Source organism: Podarcis raffonei, chromosome 1, assembly GCF_027172205.1.
Source record: "Podarcis raffonei isolate rPodRaf1 chromosome 1, rPodRaf1.pri, whole genome shotgun sequence".
In the NCBI taxonomy this organism is placed as follows: Eukaryota; Metazoa; Chordata; class Lepidosauria; order Squamata; family Lacertidae; genus Podarcis; species Podarcis raffonei.
Window position 1 is genome coordinate 35,071,005 of NC_070602.1, and position 21,142 is coordinate 35,092,146.

General features: G+C 37.5%; 1 protein-coding gene across 12 annotated transcripts in view; it reads right to left on the reverse strand.

The window, feature by feature from the left end:
* The window catches only part of NPAS3 (neuronal PAS domain protein 3), a 613,307-nt gene that overhangs the window by 586,260 nt on the left and 5,905 nt on the right, over nt 1-21,142 (reverse strand). The gene's annotated exons all lie outside the window — the stretch shown is intronic.

Below are 21,142 nucleotides of genomic sequence, written 5' to 3' on the forward strand. Positions count from 1 at the left end.
CAACAAATGCTAGTATGGATCCTTAAACTGAGAGCTAGGCAATTTCATATATTCCTAATCCTGCACAGTTTTCAGTCTTGGAGACTTGCAGCATTGCACTTGGACTCAAATCAATGTTGTCTTTTAATGCCATCAAAGCAACCAATTCACTGGTTGGTGGTTTAGTTATTTCTTATCAAGGCATCTTCTGCATAAGATTACAGATAATGTGAAAGGTGAGATTTTTAAAAATATTTCTCTAATATTGCATTGATGGTGTTACAACTGAATTGCGGGGGAAGTGTGAAACAATAGGTACATTGCAACCCTCATCTTCTCCTTTGCCACAAGACCACCACGCCATCAGTGATACTCATTGAAATCACTGAGTAAAAACACTTGGGGAAAGTTTTATGCCAGACCTGCCTGCACAACTTGTTACCCATCAAAGCACATCAAATCAACCATGGAAGGCGAGTCACCAAGGGCACAGAATACCACCTGGTTTTGCAGGGTGCCTGGAACTGCAAAAAGAAGGCAGCTGTTAAGGAACGAGCAGGCCATAATATATTGCCAGTGGGCCAGGTTGGCAGGCTACAGATTATGCAGCCTGTTGAATGTAAACAGCTTCTCCGGGGCTGTATGTCATGTTGCATAATTAAGTGATTGTCTTAAGCAGGGTTAGATCCATGATTTGGGAAACCCCAGGCAAGAAGAAGAAGAAGAAGAAGAAGAAGAAGAAGAAGAAGAAGAAGAAGAAGAAGTAGTAGTAGTAGTAGTTTGGATTTGATATCCCGCTTTATCACTACCCGAAGGAGTCTCAAAGCGGCTAACAATCTCCTTTTCCCTTCCTCCCCCACAACAAACACTCTGTGAGGTGAGTGGGGCTGAGAGACTTCAGAGAAGTGTGACTAGCCCAAGGTCACCCAGCAGCTGCATGTGGAGGAGCGGGGAAGCGAACCGGGTTCACCAGATTACAAGTCTACCGCTCTTAACCACTACACCACACTGGCTCTCATAATAGAAGCTATTAGCATGTAGAATTAACCAGTAGGAATGGAAGAGAGAGAGAGAGAGAGAGAGAGAGAGAGAGAGAGAGAGAGAGAGAGAGAACGAACCAACCTGGAAGAAGTATCACCACAATCCTTGGGACATGCTTTCACTCCATGTGCAGGTAACTCCCGTCCATAACATACACCTTGACCTTCCAGGTAAGAATAATATCATGCTTGGCTCAGGGAGCCTTTTACCAATGAAGGCCTTACTGGGCTAGAAAAAGTACTGGTCAGCCAGAATCTGTGTGAAATATGATGCCTATGTTTGCACTTAATGCCAGAAAGGCATCCGTGATGTACTGTGGGTTAGTGACATGTTGACAAGCTGGAATTAGTTTGAACTAGAAGGGCTGTGAAGAATTGGCAGAACTTGAAAGGAACTGTAAGGGAAAAACTGTCCTGGCTGCCACTCAGACCACAACAGCAGGGCTCTTTCTTGACATCAAGGAAGGGATCTATATTGATGCAGAGTAGAAAGCACATGCACAGCAACAGGTAGTAAGGCACAACAGCCTCAATGCTCAGGCACTCCCCATCTAATCCAGAGCACCCATATCTTGGGAGTGAGAAGTACCTGCCTCCTTCAGCCTCCATTTCCTGCTTGCAGACATGCACACACCCCATTTCACCTTCCTCTTCTGTCTCTGCCACTCCATGCCTGAGCCCAGCGATGCCTCAAGGCTCATGATAAAAAGGATGTGAGAGTGTTATGGAGGGTGTGATGGGGTAGTGGAACATTGCCACTGGATGGCCTGAGATTCAAGAAAATTGGTAAGTGAAATTAATACTGTGGCCTTCGTTTGATATTACAAGCTTCCACTTTCACACAAATGCATGTCTTATGTAAACAAACATAGCACTTAGATACAAGACCATCTTGAAGGATCTGCAAAACAGATACGCTCACCTTTTAAATGTGAATTGAATCAAATCTCTCCTTGTTCCAACACCTATCACAAACTGCGACATTCAGTATCTACAAAGTGAATGGGGCTTCTTCCAAAGCAGTCACACTTCTAACTTTCAACATAATGCCACCCACATTTGACTGTAACAGTGCTAGACTGGACAAGACAGTTGTGTCATACTACACTGTAAGATGCACATAACTCTGGTAAGTGTGATGTGGCCACACCTGCGGTTTTCCTTAAAGACATTTCCTCTGCAACCATTCTTATGTAATGGTTTAAAAACTATTTGGCTGTAATCATGCATTATTAGTATAGCCCTTCCTTAAATAAACCTTTAGGCCCTGTGAGACCGACAAAAACTAACTTTTTGGAAAACAAGAAACGCAAACTGCATTAAAAAATATTTGTTTTTAATTCCAAGATAGATTACATGTTTAAAATGTGCTTGACTCAACTATCGTTAGAAATACATTTTTGATTTATCTCTTTTTTAAAATGTTTACTAGCAACATTTATTTTTTTTAAAGGCCAGGAAATTGGCATTTATTGATTCTGAAGAGCTATGTACCTGAAAACTAGATAATCAGTTCTATTTTATTGAACTTTTCATCCTGAAAAATTCTAGTGTAAATGTAAAGAGAACATTACAATTTTAAAAAAATTATTGCCCGAAGCTCTTATCAATCACATTTTATGCACCTATCTTCTTTCCACAAAGAATATCATGTAGTTACAAGCTTAGAATTCTTCAAATGAGTTCAAGCTCTTCAAATGTATTTGTTGTTTTTATTTATTCTTATGTTAACTGGAATCTATTACATGAATGTTTAATATTTAACCATGTATCTTGCCTTCTTTCATCACAAGATTCAAGACATTACTGAAGTTTCACATCAATGAAACTTCTCTAGCAAAAATGGCACATAAATGCCAAATGTAAAGTTAAACCGTGTTTGATGCTAGAAAATTACCGTGGCAAAATACAAATCTACAGTAAAATGAATACATATTAAAAAAGACTTACTAGCCAGCAAAATATGGCAACAATTTGAGTGCAAGCTCCTCAAAGCATGAAATTATTTATGCCTCTCTAGAGAGTGTGTTCTCACTGGATACTACTACAACTTGAACAGTAAATTTGAGCCAGTTCAGTCCCAGCCAAATCAAAATCCCAGTTAATGAGTTTGGGTTTAGCTTTAATAACTAGGTAAAATGCAGCATTTAAGAACCAGATTAGCACTTAAATTATAGTGATCTTATAGCCGTGGCATTTTATCACACATTGTATGTATCCCTACCATTATTTTTTTCCTGTTCCATATGGTTTGGTCTCAGGTTTTCTATGGTGAGCAAACTCTGTGCGCTAGGTCTATGGAAGGGGGAAAGAAGTAAAGCAAGCTCTTCAAGCCTAAATGGCAAGCTGAGATTCCCATCTTCCTCTCTGCAGTTCTTATTCACCCATCCTCACCTTGGGTCACTCCTCCTCCACATCATCTGACCACCACCTATCTTCTCTGCCCACTTCCACTACTTGTGAACATGTCTATAACCTGCAAGTAAATCTACAAATACATTGTCCAGAGTCTCATTAAAAACTATCTCATCTACAAAAGTGCCAACATAAAATCTGCATTGCTCATGAGCGACTAGATTGTGTCTGTGTGTTTTAGTGACTTACTCACTCAGAATTTCTAATAAGTGTCAGTGAAATCATTACTGAGCAGTATCTCTGGATCATGCTCCATTTGACTCCATGTTAGCTGGCCTGTGGCTGGAGTATGTATTAGTAATATTCTACACAGCAAAAGTTTCCAATCTGAAGGTTAGGCTCTGGTTCAGAAACATCTACAATGATCACTAACTTCTAGCACTCGTGAAAATTACTGCAGGGACTTCACAATGGTGCCCAAAGGCATTGCATTATATCCATCCTCAAACCAGGCATATTATAGGTGCCAGACTCCCCTGCCCCCACAACAAGGGATAAATTAACAAAAAATGTCAAAGTACTCATGACATTTTCATGTGGTATGGATTACATCAACTGCTATACTGAACTAATTTAGTTAACATGAATTTGCTCCTAACTTTGGTACCATAAGACACAAGTTCTGTGTAAAAAGTGTACAGCTGAAACCAAGCCAGGTACTCTGATCTCATTCCATATATGACACACAGCTCTCTATCGCTCTCACTTGTTCATCGCTCTTTGTAGAGATAGTTGTGTGTGTGTGTGTGTGTGTGTGTGTGTGTGATATAAAGAATGAGACAGGAGTATGAGTCTTACTTTCATTCTCAACCTGTCCCACCTGACATCATATAGGGCATCAGGTGTAAGTAGATGTGGCTTGGCTGAAATGGACTTCCTAGTCAACTGAAGATTGTGGTAGCCTGAGGGTTCTCTCCACACACCCCCACAGCTCTATATCAGTGTTTCCCAACCTTGGGCCTCCAGCTGTTTTTGGACTACAACTCCCATCAACCTTAGCTAGCAAGACCAGTGGTCAGGGATGATGGGAATTGTAGTCCAAAAACAGCTGGAGGCCCAAGGTTGGGAAACATTGCTCTATATGAGTAAAGGTGTCCCATATGCCAAAATGGGCCCAGGGTGGAAAATGAAATGAATTTGGGCATACCTGGACCTCTACCCAACGATAGGGGGACCAGTCAGCCGCTTTCTGTTTAGAGCACTCCTTCCAGCAGTTCCATCGATCCAAAATAAATATATGTGTATGTAATAATCACAGGAACAGGAGGTTTTAGAAAGTTTAATGTATATGTAAACATGTAATCAAGTGCAAATGCTGCCTACAACCATTTATTTCAGTATACCACACATCTGAAATATATAGCCTATTAAAAATAATGCTGTAGGCTTCCACGCTTCCTGGTGCATTTGGATGCAGATCAAGTTTACACCCAAGTTATTCATCCAACAGAAGTGATACATATGAAGATTGCTTTAACACAAGTATCCCTGATTGAAGAACCATTTGAGAAGGGAGAAAGCAAGTGGCCCTTGTGAGTGTGGATGATGCAAGTATTACACCAATAGGCAGATGGTGCTCTGCTGCCTTTAAAAACTACTACTGCCTTTGAATTAGTTCAGTGGAGAGGTATTGCTGTTTGTTACCTATCTGATGTTTATTGCTCTTTCCTTCTTGGCAGGTTTGCCTCGCTCGATTTGGATACACATCTGTGGTCATTCTACGCTATTCTGGGCACAATGGAGGGCAAGTTGCTCCAGTGTGGGACCATAGCTGCAAATGAGTAGATGGGCATCTCTTCACTGGGTGGGCAAAAGTGGCATGATGTGAGTTGTTGTCTACCCTTTGCTAGTTGCTTTCCACACTAGTGTCCAACATCTTGCTTTTACACCTTAAGGAGAATGATTTGGTTCAGCAGATTGAATTGTCCTTGAGCCACACTATTCAGCAGGATTTGGAATGGGTGAGAGTTTGGGTGCCTCAGCTCTTGGCTGTGATTCCAGGAACACCTGCTCCCTGCCCTGCAGGTTTTTTCCCACCTGGCCTGTGAAGATGGGGCCCTGAGTGACTCCAGCTACTTAAAAAAAATCACTGTAAATTATCTATGGTCATACTACCCACAGCTTCCAAAATATAAATCAACAAGAGAAGCTTGACATCTATAGCTGAAAATCAAAGTCAAAAACTATCTGTAGGGATAATGTGTCCTCATATAATGCCCTTCTCCTGTGTTATTTGTGTTGCTAACTATAGCTCTTGCATATATAATCCCATTATACTTTTCTAAATCAGCGTTTTGAGAAATGGTTTTGAACCATTAATATATTTTCCTGGTTAAAATTCTTTGAGATGTTCTTAACAAGAGTCTTAGATAATGAATTTGGGCAAACTCTGGAACAGTCTTTACAGTATTATCATTCTCATTAATTTTCAGAACTACCCACTGTGTTGAGATGATTGTCATGGGCCTAAGACTTCAATTTGGCTAAATATTTTTGCATATATTTCAACATATAAGTAACTAACAGATGTTTAAATATCAAGTAGGCACCCTGGAAATGGTTAAATATTTACTATAATGCTATAATTTATTTTGCTGAACTCATCTTCACCTCACTTTTTCTGCTTTTAAAACATTCCTTTACTGTGCTCATCAACAGTAGACAAAAAGCTTTCATACGATGACAAAACATACTAGATTTAGTAAATACAGCTGTGTTAAAATCTCTATATATAAATATTCTAGAAATATGGAACATACCACAAATAAAAAATAAAAACAAATGGAAATGCTTAATGCACAGCAGTTATATAAACTTCAGACTACGTAAAATATTTCTAATTATTTGCATAAGATCTTTCAAACTCATGATTACTTAAGGCTAGATGTTTGTTTTCTCTTAGACATACAACCATTTCTAAAATTATTAGAAGCTGTGGTACTCAAAATAATATTACTTTTGAAAGTTAACACTGACGATATGCACAGTCCCACTTTAGTTCTACTTTAAAAAAATGCCTTTTTGTTATCTTTGAAGACTGCTTGTTTCCAATTGTTTCCTCCTTTAGCATCCTCATATCAGAGCAATAAGTATTTCATTACTGGTTTATCTGTCCAGAGGCTTGAGAAGCAGTAACAATTAACCCTCCCTTCACAGTGATTGATACAGGCTTTGCTTTCAATTTGTTCCACTACACAGATCATGAAATTCAGAATGCGATCATCCTTATTGACCTGTACCTTCAAACACATTGCTACAATGAGAAGAAAGTAATTATTTAAAAAAGGAACACAGAACTATTCAATGCTAAAACAAGGCCTTCAAAAATCTTCTCTGATGACAGTCTAAGAAACTGGCAATATCAGAAATGAAATCTAAAGATGGATCTCTTTCTCAGTCTAGCAGTACTCACACTGGATGAAAGAATACTTTATTATCACCATCACTCAGCAATCTAACTCCTCCACCAACAAGGTACCAAGTGGACTGCAGGAAGATGGGAACGCCTGTGCAGAACAGTTACTTAATACAAATCTTTCCTATTCCAACATAACGTCTTGATCCAAACACATGGTCCTAATCCACAGAATGACTTCCATTTAAATTAAGCTTATGTGCAACTGACTTTCTCTGGATAGGGGCCATTCAGCCCAACCTGTATGTTAAAACACACAATACCCTTTCCCTTTCCATTTACTAGAAAGCTGTCCAGCAGGAAGTGAAAGGGTGAAATGGAGCGTATGCTGTCACTGCTCTTATATTCCACCTTCCCTCAAGACAGTGTACATAGTTACCCCCATCACTTTTATCTTCACAACAGCCCTTTGAGGTGGTTAGGCTAAGAGATAGTGACTGACCCAACGTCACCCACTGAGCTTCAAAGCTGGCTACCTGGCTACCACAACATTGCTCTTCCCCAGTTGGAAATGGGGGGGGGGGCAAGTGCAGCAACAAGTCGTCAGCGACTATGTGCTCTGCAAAACCACCCACCTGCTTAAGGGGAGGAATCCCAACCTCGCTCCTGCTGCTGCTGCTGTCTTGCATGTTCACAGACCCCTTTCTAATTGGGGCCAATTATACCTCGTCCCTCCATTAAGGGTTTGAGGTGACTTGCAAGAAAAGTTAAGATTAATGTGTAATTTTATACTGAAGGGTATGAAGAACATATCCATACCTCACTAGTAAGCACAGAGCTTGTCTGCAGAAGGTTCCATGTTAGAATGATCCAGTAAGAAGGATCATAGCAGGCAACGTGGAAGAAGTTTCTCTGCCTGAGAAACTGAAGAGCCCCTGCGCATCCAAGTAGATTGAGGTACACAGGCAAATAGGCTGGAATTGAGTACAAGACAGATACCCAAGACTGCAATCATAAGCAGAATTACTCAGTAAATATACTGAGTTCAGTGAGATTTACTTCTGTGTAAACAAGCTTAGGATTGCACCATATGGACTGAAAAACAATGGCTTTTACATACTCAAATTCTACTCCAAGGAATGTTGCTCATGCAAAAATAAAAATGACTAGGAAATATAATTTTAAAAATTTTGTAAAATGTCACGTTTTGTAAAATAGCCAGGACGCTTTGTTTAATATAAGGATTAATGTGAAAGAAGCTAGAGCTGAAAATGGCACAGAATGATGCTCTTTGAAGGCCCTGAATCACAAAAAAGTGATGAAGATGAACCAATACTGCATGGATTAGCCATGAATTATTTTGAACTAGAATCATGGACAAGCACAAAGGGGAGGTGAAAATTAGCCATTACTCAGAAGATGATCTACAGATAAAGGGGGGGGGGAGTTAAAATGTGAAAAAATGTAAAGTAGGCTAGTACTAGAGTATTGTTACACCTTAAGCAACATTCTATTTACGTTTTTGGTGTATTGTACACTACGAAGCATTCACACAGTAGAATCCGCAAGTGCCTGGGTGACAGTAGGGTTAAATCAGGCAGCTTCTATGTAAACCAGCATAAAACAACAACACAACATTAGATGTCAAAGGAAGTCTTTGTAGGCTTAAAATCATAACAAAGGGAGTTCTGTTAATACACTTAACTTTAAAAGAAACTACATTGTCAATAGTTTTAATTTTTATAATTCCACTAACTCCCATTGGACGGGGGGGGGAGGGCTACCATCAAATTAGTATAGAAATTATTATTTTTTTCTTTAACTCAGGGGATGGGGAGTTAAAACTAATTGTAAGGGGATGGGAAAAAGGAAAGTAAGAAAGAGCTATTCACAGAAATTCCTGAGATTCTTATGAACAGACTGTTTAAATGAAGAGCACTTTAATCAGTAGAGGAATCCTCACGTTCCTAATGTCTTGCTGTGCATTCTGCAGGTTAGAGTAGCAGCTGGTAGAGGTCATATATCTTTTGTGAGCATCCCAAAAAGGCTCACTGCCAGACTGTTAAATTATGAATAAGCAATGAACAAAAGAATGCAGATACGGTACTGACAAGATAATCCAAGCAAATTTATCTATGACAAATTTCACAGGATTAACAAATTACATTTACACAGAACAATAAAAATCTGCAAAAAAAAAAGGAAAAGGAAAAGGAAAAAAGATGAGCCTACTTTCCCTTAACATCAGGAAAGAAAGAAAAAAATCAAAAAGTGATTTCACAGCAGGTATTTAAATTATAACATTACCTAAAAAATAAAGACATGTGCAGCACATTCCTATGTATATTTACTTGGAAATAAGTCCAACTGTGTTTAATGGAACCTAGTAAGGGGAAGCTATTTTTTCTCTTAAACAGATTGTAACAAATAAAGTGCACAGAATGCTTCAATGCTTCATCAGATAAAGTTTACCTATCTATTATTTGTTTCATACTGTATAACACTTAAATTATTAGTGTTCCTCATAACTAAAATTAAGTTAGAAGTGCCAACAGCATTGTATGGCAAAAAAGAGAAAAGCCAGAACTGTTACTTTATCGTCTTTTATTTATTTCTTCTGTCAGTACAATCAGCGTTAAATGGGAAAGCTTTAGCTATGACAAAATAAATTCTAGCTGCCTTTCCCAGAAGTAAAAAATAATAATACTTTTTTAAGGCTACCAAATACAGAATACAAATTAGAGAAGCATCTTAGTCATTTCAATTTCTTTTCATAGATTGCCACAGTGGATTTGTTAAAAGTTACTGCAAACACTACTTGCAATGACTTGTTAACTGTTGCCTTGATCCTGAAAAGTTTGCCTTGCTGGAAACAGATGCAATAATGCAAGGATCAGCAATTACTAACTATCAGGTGTTCTGGGAAAGATGTTCACCCCACTTCAGTTGTAGATGTTTGCATGGTTGCTTATGACTGATTACACCAGATGTAGAGGCACATTCAGATGTGTATTCAGTTGAAAGTACTGAAGTGAAGACAAGACAACATCAGCATTTAGGTATGGATCTAGATAAATATCTAATTTATTACCATGATTCTTGATCTAAGAAACAATACAGTACAGTACGGATCTTCTAATCTTGAGCATGGGGAGGAATATATAATATAATACACACACAACCCTGAACAATAAAGTATCTATCTAGTCCAGAATTCTGTTGCAATCAATGGTCATGCATATGCTTCCAGGATATTAAGCAAGCACTCCAGTTGTACAGTATGACCATAGCAGCTGGAATACAAAGGTAAACTCAGATTATGGTTGCAACTAGCGACAATTAAGCACCAATAAGTCTTCATGTTAATTGTATTCCACCTTAACTGGTATCTTGTCTTTAAAACTTGTATACCATTATTCCATCATACAAATGCAGAATTCAAGCCAGAATATGACAACCTGGATTCTAAATAGATTAGCCACTTCCTGCAACAGAGTTTGGGCACTGAAACCCACTGCAATTAGTGGACTTACATGAAGTTAGATCTGTGTTTGATTTTGGCTATTATGTGGAAGTAATTTTCATTTATATCAATAGGACATACTTCTGTGATGTGTGTGTGTAGATTAGATATAGATATAGATACTGTACAAAAGTAGTTTGATTCAGAAAGGGTGCTACATAAGGAGAGCCCAGCATAAAAGCAGTCTATGAAACTGGCACTCGTTATTTTGAGGAATGGTGAGCACACAGATCAAATATGGCTCCAATGCTCGGGGGCTGGTGAGGTGGAGCAATTCCAATTTCCCACCACACAGAAAATTGGGAAGATCTGCTTTTAAACTCTGAGTATTCGACCACAACAATTTTCAAGCGCCTGGGAAAAGCAAAGTTAAATCAGACAGCTTATGTTAGTGCTTAATTTTTTATCTCTAATGTGTCATTTATTTCTAGCGGGATTTCAGCATAGCTTGTTTTCTCTGCATTGTGCATATCACACAAACTCCCTGGCTCTCATTCATACACAATGGGTTCACTGAAACCAACAGTTCTTACTTTAGTAATGACAAGCCCCACTGATTTCAAAAGATCTGCTTTAAGTATAACTGAGCCTCGATCCAACATAGTTTCTACAATCCTGAATAGCATTTCCTTACAGTAAATAACTGGTGCACTGAGTGCCATATGTACATCTGAACCCCCAAGGAACTCAGATTATAGCAATCCACTTTAAATTACAGAATTTATCAACTATCCCCTCCCCTACTGATTTATATACTGGTATAAACCAAAACTACTTGCTTTTATTTCAAATATTTTCTCTTTACAGGAGTATACATGTTCTTGTCTATTTAGTTTTTAAAATAATATCTTTAAAATATATATTAATGTAAAGATCTACCGTATTTACTTAAGACTAATGCACCATCAAATCTAATGTGCACCTTAATTTTTGCAACATAATTTGGCCAAAAAAGGTGAGCATTAGATTCAAGTAAATACAGTAATAAAAATAATCCTCTTTAGCACAAGTAAATGTTGCTTACATAGCAAACATGTTTCTTACAAAGTAACCATGAAACATTATGGTTATTAAAGTGAACATCCAGTCAAGTAAAATACTTTTAATATAAACTTTGAATCTTCAAATAATAGCATTTGAATGCAATTATTTCATTTATGCTGCCAAAATGTAGGGGAGGAAACAAAGCGATTGGGTGTCATACCAGAAACATATGCTTTGTTAAATATTAAAGACAGGGAAAAAAATATATGAAGAATGCAAATATATTGACATTAAAATTATTTTGGCAGGTTTATGGTCCTCTCTGTTTCCTACAAACAAAGCATTAATTCATTAATACCAGTTTTCAGAATCTCTTTGTGAACCTATAGTTTATACAGAACTGAAGCATAGCAGCCAATTCTGTATCCAGTGATACTTTTCACAAATAGGATCAGCCACTTTGTGCCATTATGAAGGTTAAGGGATAAACAACACACTCTACAAAAGTCCTTTTTTTTATCCCACAGCCAATATTGTAAACATTCAGTCATTCAGCCCTTTCCACTGACCTCCACCTTGACCTATAAAGACTATTACCTACAAGTGGTTGAGTATTTTGTGTTTCTCTACAATGCTGCAAGCCTATTCTTGCCTTGGGGAAAAAAGACTTTTATTCCAAAACTTAGCAAATTATACAGTTATGTTGAAATGGCATTCAAATTTAAAAGGGTAATTCTACAACAAACTGTATCATTTAAGCTAGTGCACCAGAAACGTGAACTTTAATCCAAGTGAGATTCAAAAGCTTAAGCGGCATGAATAGACAAGGGTGTGAAATGAAGCAATGAAAACCTCTGGTTTATATAAAGTACAATGTCAATGTTGCGTTCTCGTTCTCAAGCATATATTAACCATTACCAGCAATTTGAATGACAAATCTATACTTTTCAATTTACACAAATGCACAATTCCACAAAAGCCACAATTTTATCAAGTTGGGGGAGCCTCCAATCCTCTGTTTAAGTCTTCCTTTCCTTGTTGAGAAACAGTGTTTATTAAGTTGTTGCAGCAGAATACAGGCTTCCCTGCACAAGCTAGTGTATCTGATGTGATTATTAGCTCTCCTGCTCTCAAGTAGAGGACCTAATATATCTCCAGATCCCTTGCCCAGCATTGCAGAATTAGCCACCGGTTGGAACATGACCAGAGAAGAGACTGTCTCTTCTCTAGATGAAAAACCTTGCAGGCCTCTATATAAAGCATTAGTAAACTGACTGGTCTCTATAATCCTGCCAAGTGCTAAAGAGATTTTTTAAAAATAAAATAAACTTTAGGGCAGATTATTCACAATACATGAAATATATACTCCAAATAGTGGACAACAGTTTATTTTCTTCAGGATTTTGAAACTATAAAGGCAACCCAACCTTCTACTGATATGATTGTGATTTTTTTTTTCATATATAGGGACCTACCAGCCCTACAAATAAGTTCACATAATCACTGACCTCCAAAAATATTAGTCACTTGCTATGGATACATATGCAGATTTTTAAAGCACCGGGGGGGGGGTGTTAGGGAAACTCATTGGTTAAAAATACAGGTTACTAAAATCAAGCTGTTCCACAATTTACATTTTTTAAAATTGAAAAGAATCACAAAGTTATATAGATAGATGATAGATAGATAGATAGATAGATAGATAGATAGATAGATAGATGATAGACAGATAGATATCAAGCCCAGCAATGCATATGAGTGTTTCACTTATCATTCCCCTTCACTGTTTCTAACTGATTAAATATATATCATGGTTTTTTCCAAATTTGCTCCTATTTACAGCAAAACTATTTGGGAATTTTCAGGTAAGTATCTACATCTCTCCTCTCATCCTTTAATTTGACAAGGTTTAATTGTGAGGTCTGTGTCCGAAAAGGGGATTCAAGGAAGAGATGGTTTCTGAGGAATAGCAATTTGAATTTTCCCATACCACGAAATAGTACAGTCTGACACAGCCTTCTAACACCATATAGAAACAATTAATTCATAAGGGAGCTGCTGCAAATGTGATCAGCTATTTTATTTATTAAAATATATATGAATTGCTTTTTTGCCCACAAGGCCCTCTTAAGTGAAATACAAGATAACAAAATATAAGGCAGCAATTTAAATTTAACAAACCATTATTAAAACAAAAGCAGAAAGCAGAAATTAAAACCCATCAAAAGCCATGTAAAACAATTTTTAGCTGGGGCCAGCATGACCTTCCTACGGTGGAAGTTCCACAACATGGGTGCTACCACAAAAAAGGCCCTACCTAGTCTCTAGTGGGAAATACAGTAAGGTTTCTGATAAAGATCAAAAGCACTGATTAGACTCACATGAGAAGAGGGACTTCAGACATCCTTCTCCCATAATGTTTAGAGCTTTGTTCAAATGGGCACAATTCAGATAACATTAGGGTGGCACCATGGTAAACCTCTCATTGGTGCCATGCACTTTATTTTCATAAAAGCCAACAAATGGGGAAAAAGCAGAAGGTAAGTATTTTATTTATGTTGAATAAGCGTGGACCCAGTCTGTGTGCTGTATATTTTTGTTGAAACCTCAATTTGATTACGGTGAAGTTCACCTTCTGCATAAATGTATGCATGCCTGTAGCCAATATATATATATTTCCCTACCCCTAGCTGCATATGAACTAGGTATTATGATATTCATACACAATGCATACAACTACATTTTGGGTTGGGAGGATAAAATGAGACTGTGGTGATGCTACCTTGAGCACCCTAGGAGAAAAGGCAGGATTTACATATGATTAGCTGTATTTTGATTTATTTAGTCTCAGATTTGTATACTATATTACTGAAGAAATGTATATTATATCTAGAGGGTGGGAAATGTAAATAGTAGGTCACATGGTAACAAAATGCAAAAAATATAGTGTGTTAAAAGTTTAATTGTATATAAAATAAACACAGGGACTTCACAGCAGCTGTAATTGATAACACAACACAAACATCCTAGCTAAGTGAATGAACACCAGCAGTTGGATTAAAGCCCAGTATCTCAATTCAATCCAGAGGTGATATAACTGAACTTCTTGCTAAGTTGTAATTCATCAATTTCACACAGTAATACCTCTTCAAGGTTTCGTTCTTCAAGAACAACCACTTTAAGATCAGCAATTACAGGTCCTGGGAAATGTTCCCCTGCTGGGGGTTTCAGTTGAATCCAAACAGTACCAGGTCTAATTGTTTTCTGTTGAAGAGGCATAGCAGTGAACAGAGAAAATGGTACAAGTAGATTCCCCGGTCCTATGTCATGTCACTAACTGGGGACAATTAGTACTCCATCTTCCTACAAGGAATATTAACTTTCCAGTAAGCATCCATTAAATTTGATCAAAATATCCCTCATCTTGGCTAGTATCTTAACTTCTCTCCCTCACGACCAGGTACTTTCTCATTTAACCAAATCAATTAATTTTCTGTATATTTATTTCAGTTTGATTTATAATGATTTGTAATGATTTTCAGCCCTAAAATGTGCCCCCAAAACTGTTTACATAAGAAAGCAAAACCATGCAATTCACCATTATTCAACAACGAAACCTTCTAATCAAAACAGAGTTAAAACCTTCCATCATATATTTAAAAACCACATAAAACCTAGTCTTCATGTTATTAGTGGCTGCCAGATTAGTTATTGCCCATTATTGCAAGTCTCCTGACACTTTACCATTTGAGGCATGGCTCTCCAATGTCTGGAGCATCACTTTGTTGGAACGCTTGACCAGACACAGTGGTCTGGGGAGAGGCTAAATCTGACAATTTTGATGCAGATTGGTTTCCCTTCCTTGAATATATTAACAGGGAGGGATCTTCCCATATCCCTTTGGCTTCTCATTCTTCATTAAGGTTGGGCTATTTAAATAGCATCTGATATTCAGTGAAGTATGATTGCAATTTGGTATACCGGTTTGCTGTTGTTATTTCAGTATGCAACACTGTATTACTTTGTTATTGGCTGCTTGCTTTTTTCGGTGTCTGCATGTTTTTGTATGTCACAAAATAAAAAGTTGGAATGCATATATTAAAAACCTGTAAAATCCACAGGAAATAAGAACACTTTTTCTGCCTACCTAAGTGTCATCAGGGACGGAACTAGTCTCACCTTGGGAGGGGGGAAGAATTCCACAATCAGGGAGCTGCCCCCACACGCACCTTGCATACCTATGGTTGGTGAGACTTATAAAGTGCAGTTTCCATTCAAGCGCACATTTTGGCGCCAAGCCCAGTGAGGCTGAAAGGGGAGCTGCTGGGTGTCCCACCCATGGTTGCAGGGGGAAAGAAAATGGCGCTTTGGACCGAGCCACGGCTGTGCTACTTAATAAATGCCACTTCCTAGAGCCCCAGGTAAGAGGACATTAATTTCTGCCCTGTGCAGACAGACTTCAGTTGATCCAGACCACAAGCAAGCCTCTTCTGTCTAATACTGTAATGTGCCCTAAACAGGAATGTGAGAATTCTGTTTTTAATGACTGTTACTTTGTGAATAATTTACTCCTGTATTTGTTTTAATCACTGATGTAACAGCATTGCTTATCTTTTGTTATACATTGCCCTGGACTCTGTTCAAGGGAGGATGAGTCATAAACAAAATAAATGATGATGATGATGATAATAATAATAATAATAATAATAATAATAATAATAATAATAACAAAACAAACTTAAATCATTCTTTCTATTAAAAAAAAAGGTGAAGAATCCTGAAGTAGCTCTAAAGAACTCTGGGTGCCTCTGATCATCGGTTAGATCAAGTAAAATAAGGAATTTATTCACACAGTATCAGAGAAGTTTTGCTCTATGCAAAAATGAAACAAATGTGAACTTTCATAAGAAAATTAAATCTCTTCCTTTAAATGAACCAGTACTCCATCTTTTTTTAAAAGTTCCGTTACAAATTTGAGAGTTTAAATGCATACACAATGGCTGCAGCAAACAAGGATTTTGAAATCAACCTTGTGAAAGAAGTAAAATATAGGAAGCTAAAGAACAAAAATGTGATATATGTAAACAGTTTATTCCTACCAAACGTGTGCACTCAATTAATTCTGGCTTTTCTTTAACGACAACAGAGCTTAAATGTATATTCCCAGCAAGAGGGCCTATATTTTTCATGTTTAAAAGAAGACGCTATTCCCAGTATAGTGTATATTTCAGTGTAATACACAACCATATCATAAATTATTAATGAATACTTTCACTCAAAGTCCTGTTAAAATAAAGGGCACAGGAGAACTATTCATTCAAAAGCACTTTATATATTGTGAAACTACTGATCATACTGGTCACAAAACAATGTTGCAGTCACATCTGATACAGCAGCTTTCATATCCATACGGTGTTATCCTCCTGCAAATTTATATGGTATTACAACAAATTATGATTACCCCATCCAGGTCTCTAGGCATCAATAGTTCAAGCATCTAATTCTAACTATAAGCAATCTATATCAAAGCAAAAGGTGTTACAAAATATCCTATTCTATTCAGGTTGAACAACATAGAAACATTTCATTTTAGTTATCAGTTTTAAGCCCTTATCAACTATAAACTATCCAGCTGTATTTTGCAAATACTTAAGAAAAGTACTGATGAGAGCTACTGAATTTGTTGCTATTTAGTTCCAAGGGAATGGGTTATAAGAAAGCAACTTGTGGTATAATATTCAGATTGATTGACCATAGGCGAAAGTCTCATGTGTTATCACACATGCAAAATATTCCACTAGAGCACCTCATGCTTATCCCCTCCTCCACACTTGAAATTAGATGGATATAATCAAAACGGCTCCTAACCAACACTAACATCAAAAAACTTTCCATTATGCAATGGACAATTTTCTTATATCAGTGTTGGCTAAAACGAAGTCTAAACGTTAACTAACAGGTGAAAAGTAATTTCTAATTATTGTGCATCTAGCAGTTCAAAGTCTACTAATAAAATGGCTCCATCACATACAGAATTTTACCAAAATTACTGTGAAGGATATGAAATTCCAGGGCAAATTAAAATATTTCAGGATATAGACTTTCCTACATGCAAACTACCAGTTTAAAAAACTACATAGGGCATAATAGTTTTACAATTGTACTTTTCTAATAAAACATTGACAGTATTTTTATTTGCTTAACAAAATGTATATATAGCTCAATTGCAGCAAAACCTCTAAGCATTTTATAAAACAATAGGTTACACTTAAAGCAGATGGATGGAAGCAGTGGCAAAACGATATTCCAGCAATGCCTATGTTTGAAGTGGCTCTGCTTTATAATTTAATAATGAAGCAGAACACCAAATTCTTAAAAGGTAAAAGTATTATTATAGCAACCTAGCAAGAAACTTCAAAGGAAGTTTAACTTGCTCACCATCTCACACCATGATGCCATGAAATAGCTTAGGATCTAGCATGCAACTTGCCCATAGGGAATTTTTATTCCCAGGTGGGATGCTAACTACTATATTCCAATATGTCCTGAAATTTCTGTATCAAGATTTAAAAACAACAACCACATGCTATATAGCTGTAACTTTTTTTTGTTACAGAACCTTGGGATATGAAAAATACAGACAAAAACCTGTATGATTAAATCTCATTAGCTGCTAAAATCACATACTATATGTTGATCAATGCTCATACAAATAGTATGTGAACCCAAGTATGAATGCAGTAAACAAAATATATAGGCAGCATGTTTCAAAATGTGCAACTGCTAATCCATAAATCAGGAATCAGAGATATTGTGGCAATGTGGGCGGTTCTATTTAATAAAGGTCATTATAACTCCTAGCTCTAGAGCTATAAGATCTAATATCCTCTCTGGTACCTCTATGATATGCCCATGCATTACTGTTCTTGTTGACAGTCTGTTGCCTTGGAAATATTTCATTATTTCAGTTTTTCCATTTGTAGACCCTTGGCCTTGTGATATGAAGGCCACCCTATTTCATATTTTCGATTATCATTTAAGCAATCTTCTGGAGCTATTTATATAAAAGCAAGTGTTAGACAATGCATATCATCATTTATCACTGCTGTGTTTAAGCATATACTCTAGCAAGAAATATAAAAAAATGAAGGGAGCTTTTTTTTAGTCTTTACTTTACAGCATAACACAGTGATAGGCTTTACAAATCACTGTTGGCATATCACATGCATTACAATTGTGTGAATTTAACATCCTTGGATATTTCCACAGAGCTGGATAATCCTAGGTTCTTTTGAACCATTTTCTGCCTATAAGACTGTAGAAGTAAATGCAACAAGTTCAATAACTTTTTCTCAAATAATGACCAAAAAATGTTGAAAATTATCCATAGTTGCTAAATAACAAAGAATTCTGGTCTTTGCTTTTTTTAAAAAAAAATCTGTAGCTCACCAATTATAATATCCTGATATTTGTGAATATTGGACTTTTGCATAATGAATTCATTTTTAATATCTTAGCAGCAGAGTCCTAACCACACTTATGAGTAAACCCTACTGATTGTCAAGGGACTTACTTCCAAGCAAGTGTGCATTAAACTGAGGCTTACCCTACAGTTCTGTACACAGAGACCTCCTTATTTCAGTGGCGTGAGTAGCCCAATTCTATTTGTGTAAGTAGCACTATCTCCAGTGGAGCTTCCAGTTAAGCGTGGATTGATAAAACTGCAGCAGTGATGCATATAACAATGTGCAGGATGAGGCCGTACAGTTTCAGAGAAACTGGACTTAAGCTTCTGAATGCAAAACCCAAGTAAAGTATGGACTGTGTATTAAGAAAATACTATGCATTTGCTTAATTAAAAACAAATGCATTTTTAACTTATCTTACATTAAGAGCCAATAGCCTGACATATCATATCTTAAGCAGAGCCTTTCCCCCCACTGCAAAGAAACAACTCAGGTTCGCTTAAATCCTAAAATAGCTGGAATGCTGTACACAGTGACAACAAGTTAAACCTCAAGGCATAAAACAATGTTGTGGACACTAGGCCAAGCTTTGGGTTACTGGTGTTTCATGCATGTAGGCTACTTCCCTTGCTGAAATTATTACTCCTCCCACTCCCTACAGGATATAACTACTCTGATCCAACCTTTAAGATGACAGCATCAGAGCTGAACAAGAATATGCTATTAAAGGGCATTAAATTAAATACAGTATATCCTCCTACAACTTCAATCAGAATTTCAGACCAAGTGTTATTTAGTACAGCTCTCAAGTGGAGCAGAATAACAAATCGCACACTTTGATTTACCTTCTCCGAATGCCAAATGGAGACAGGTGATAAAGAAAGCACTCATGCACAGGCTATGAAGTTTCCCCTAGAAATTAATTCTATCTTCAAGATTCCTATCTTGAAAAAAAATCCCAAAATGGCACACAAATATGCCTCTGCTGGAGAGATTACTGAAGCTGTCCCGGCAAATACACTTCTTACTAATATAGTACTAGGCTCATAAAGGGGGGGGGAGGGAACAGGACTCTCTGGTGAGGGGGGTGCTTGAAAGGATGACAGCATATACTGGTATTTATGTGTTGGCTTTCCTCCCCTCTCAAATGTACAACTCTATGTGCAGGAAACCAGCATGCTGCTAAAGACATTATTAGTAATACACAAATGCTTTTACAGTCACTGGAGGGAAAACACAGAATTTTCATAGCTAAAGAGAAGTAAAGGGACGTTAAACCTCTGATTTCCATAAATTTCAACAAGATGATGTATTTCCATCATGAGCATATCCAAATATAGCTTGAGGTACAAGATGCAACAGCTTATACTATAAACAAAGCACTAAGTACAGAATGAACAAAAGCAGAATGTTTGTATTTAAACCTATTTAGAAAATAATATGAAATCGGCTCAATTCCAAGCACTAGCTCAGCTGATACAGATGGCACCCTCAAATACACATTTTAATCCAAGGAGCGGACATATTTACATTTATACTCTCCCGATCAGTACACATTTTTAAAGCCAAATGGTACATTGTATCAGCATAAAGCAACAACTACAATTCTTCACATTCACCTGAACAATCATTATGCACCCCATAATAGCTTTAGACATTTTAAAAAGCAACTCAGGGGGCGGTTTTCATTTTATATCTCAAATGGGAACCTTCCTCACCAAGCAGAACTGGAAAATCAAAGGGAGCAAAAGAGGAAACCATTATGTACTATGGTCTCCATTTGGTCATATAGGATTGAAACGATGCTCTGCAGATTTTTCAAAGCATTGTTCAGTAACATCAGGTGAACTTGTAAACTTTGCAATATGTTGCTTAGTGGAGGAGGTACCGTGGAAGCTGTGGTGGGTGCTATCATTCCACAACTATTCTGCTCTGAGTAACCAAGCCTCTCAGTACCCATGGCAACCTCTATGCCATTCCCAATTGTCCTCTCTGGATTCCCCGCATCAGCACCCCTCCACTTTCCCTTGTGCAGGAATTGTTCTGCATAAAGAGAAGTGATGAGTCTCAACCCTGCCTGGAACTCACACCTTATGCTCCAGAAGCTCTGTCACTGTTTCTAGGAAGGCTGGTTGTTCTTACCCAAAACGTGCTCTGCACATGCTCAGAAACAACAGACTCAAGGCTAAAACTTTATGAGCTCGGACAAAACCTATCAGCATGCTCTTGCAGAAAGGTCATGGGTGGCTCGCCCTGAAAGCTCACCTGCTTTCAAAGGTCTTTCATACCTCAATTAGCCCACTCATTCCTTGTTTCCAGTGGCTCGGCCACACGTACCCATTACTTTCCAAACGGGGCTGCCCCATGTGCCCATTAATTT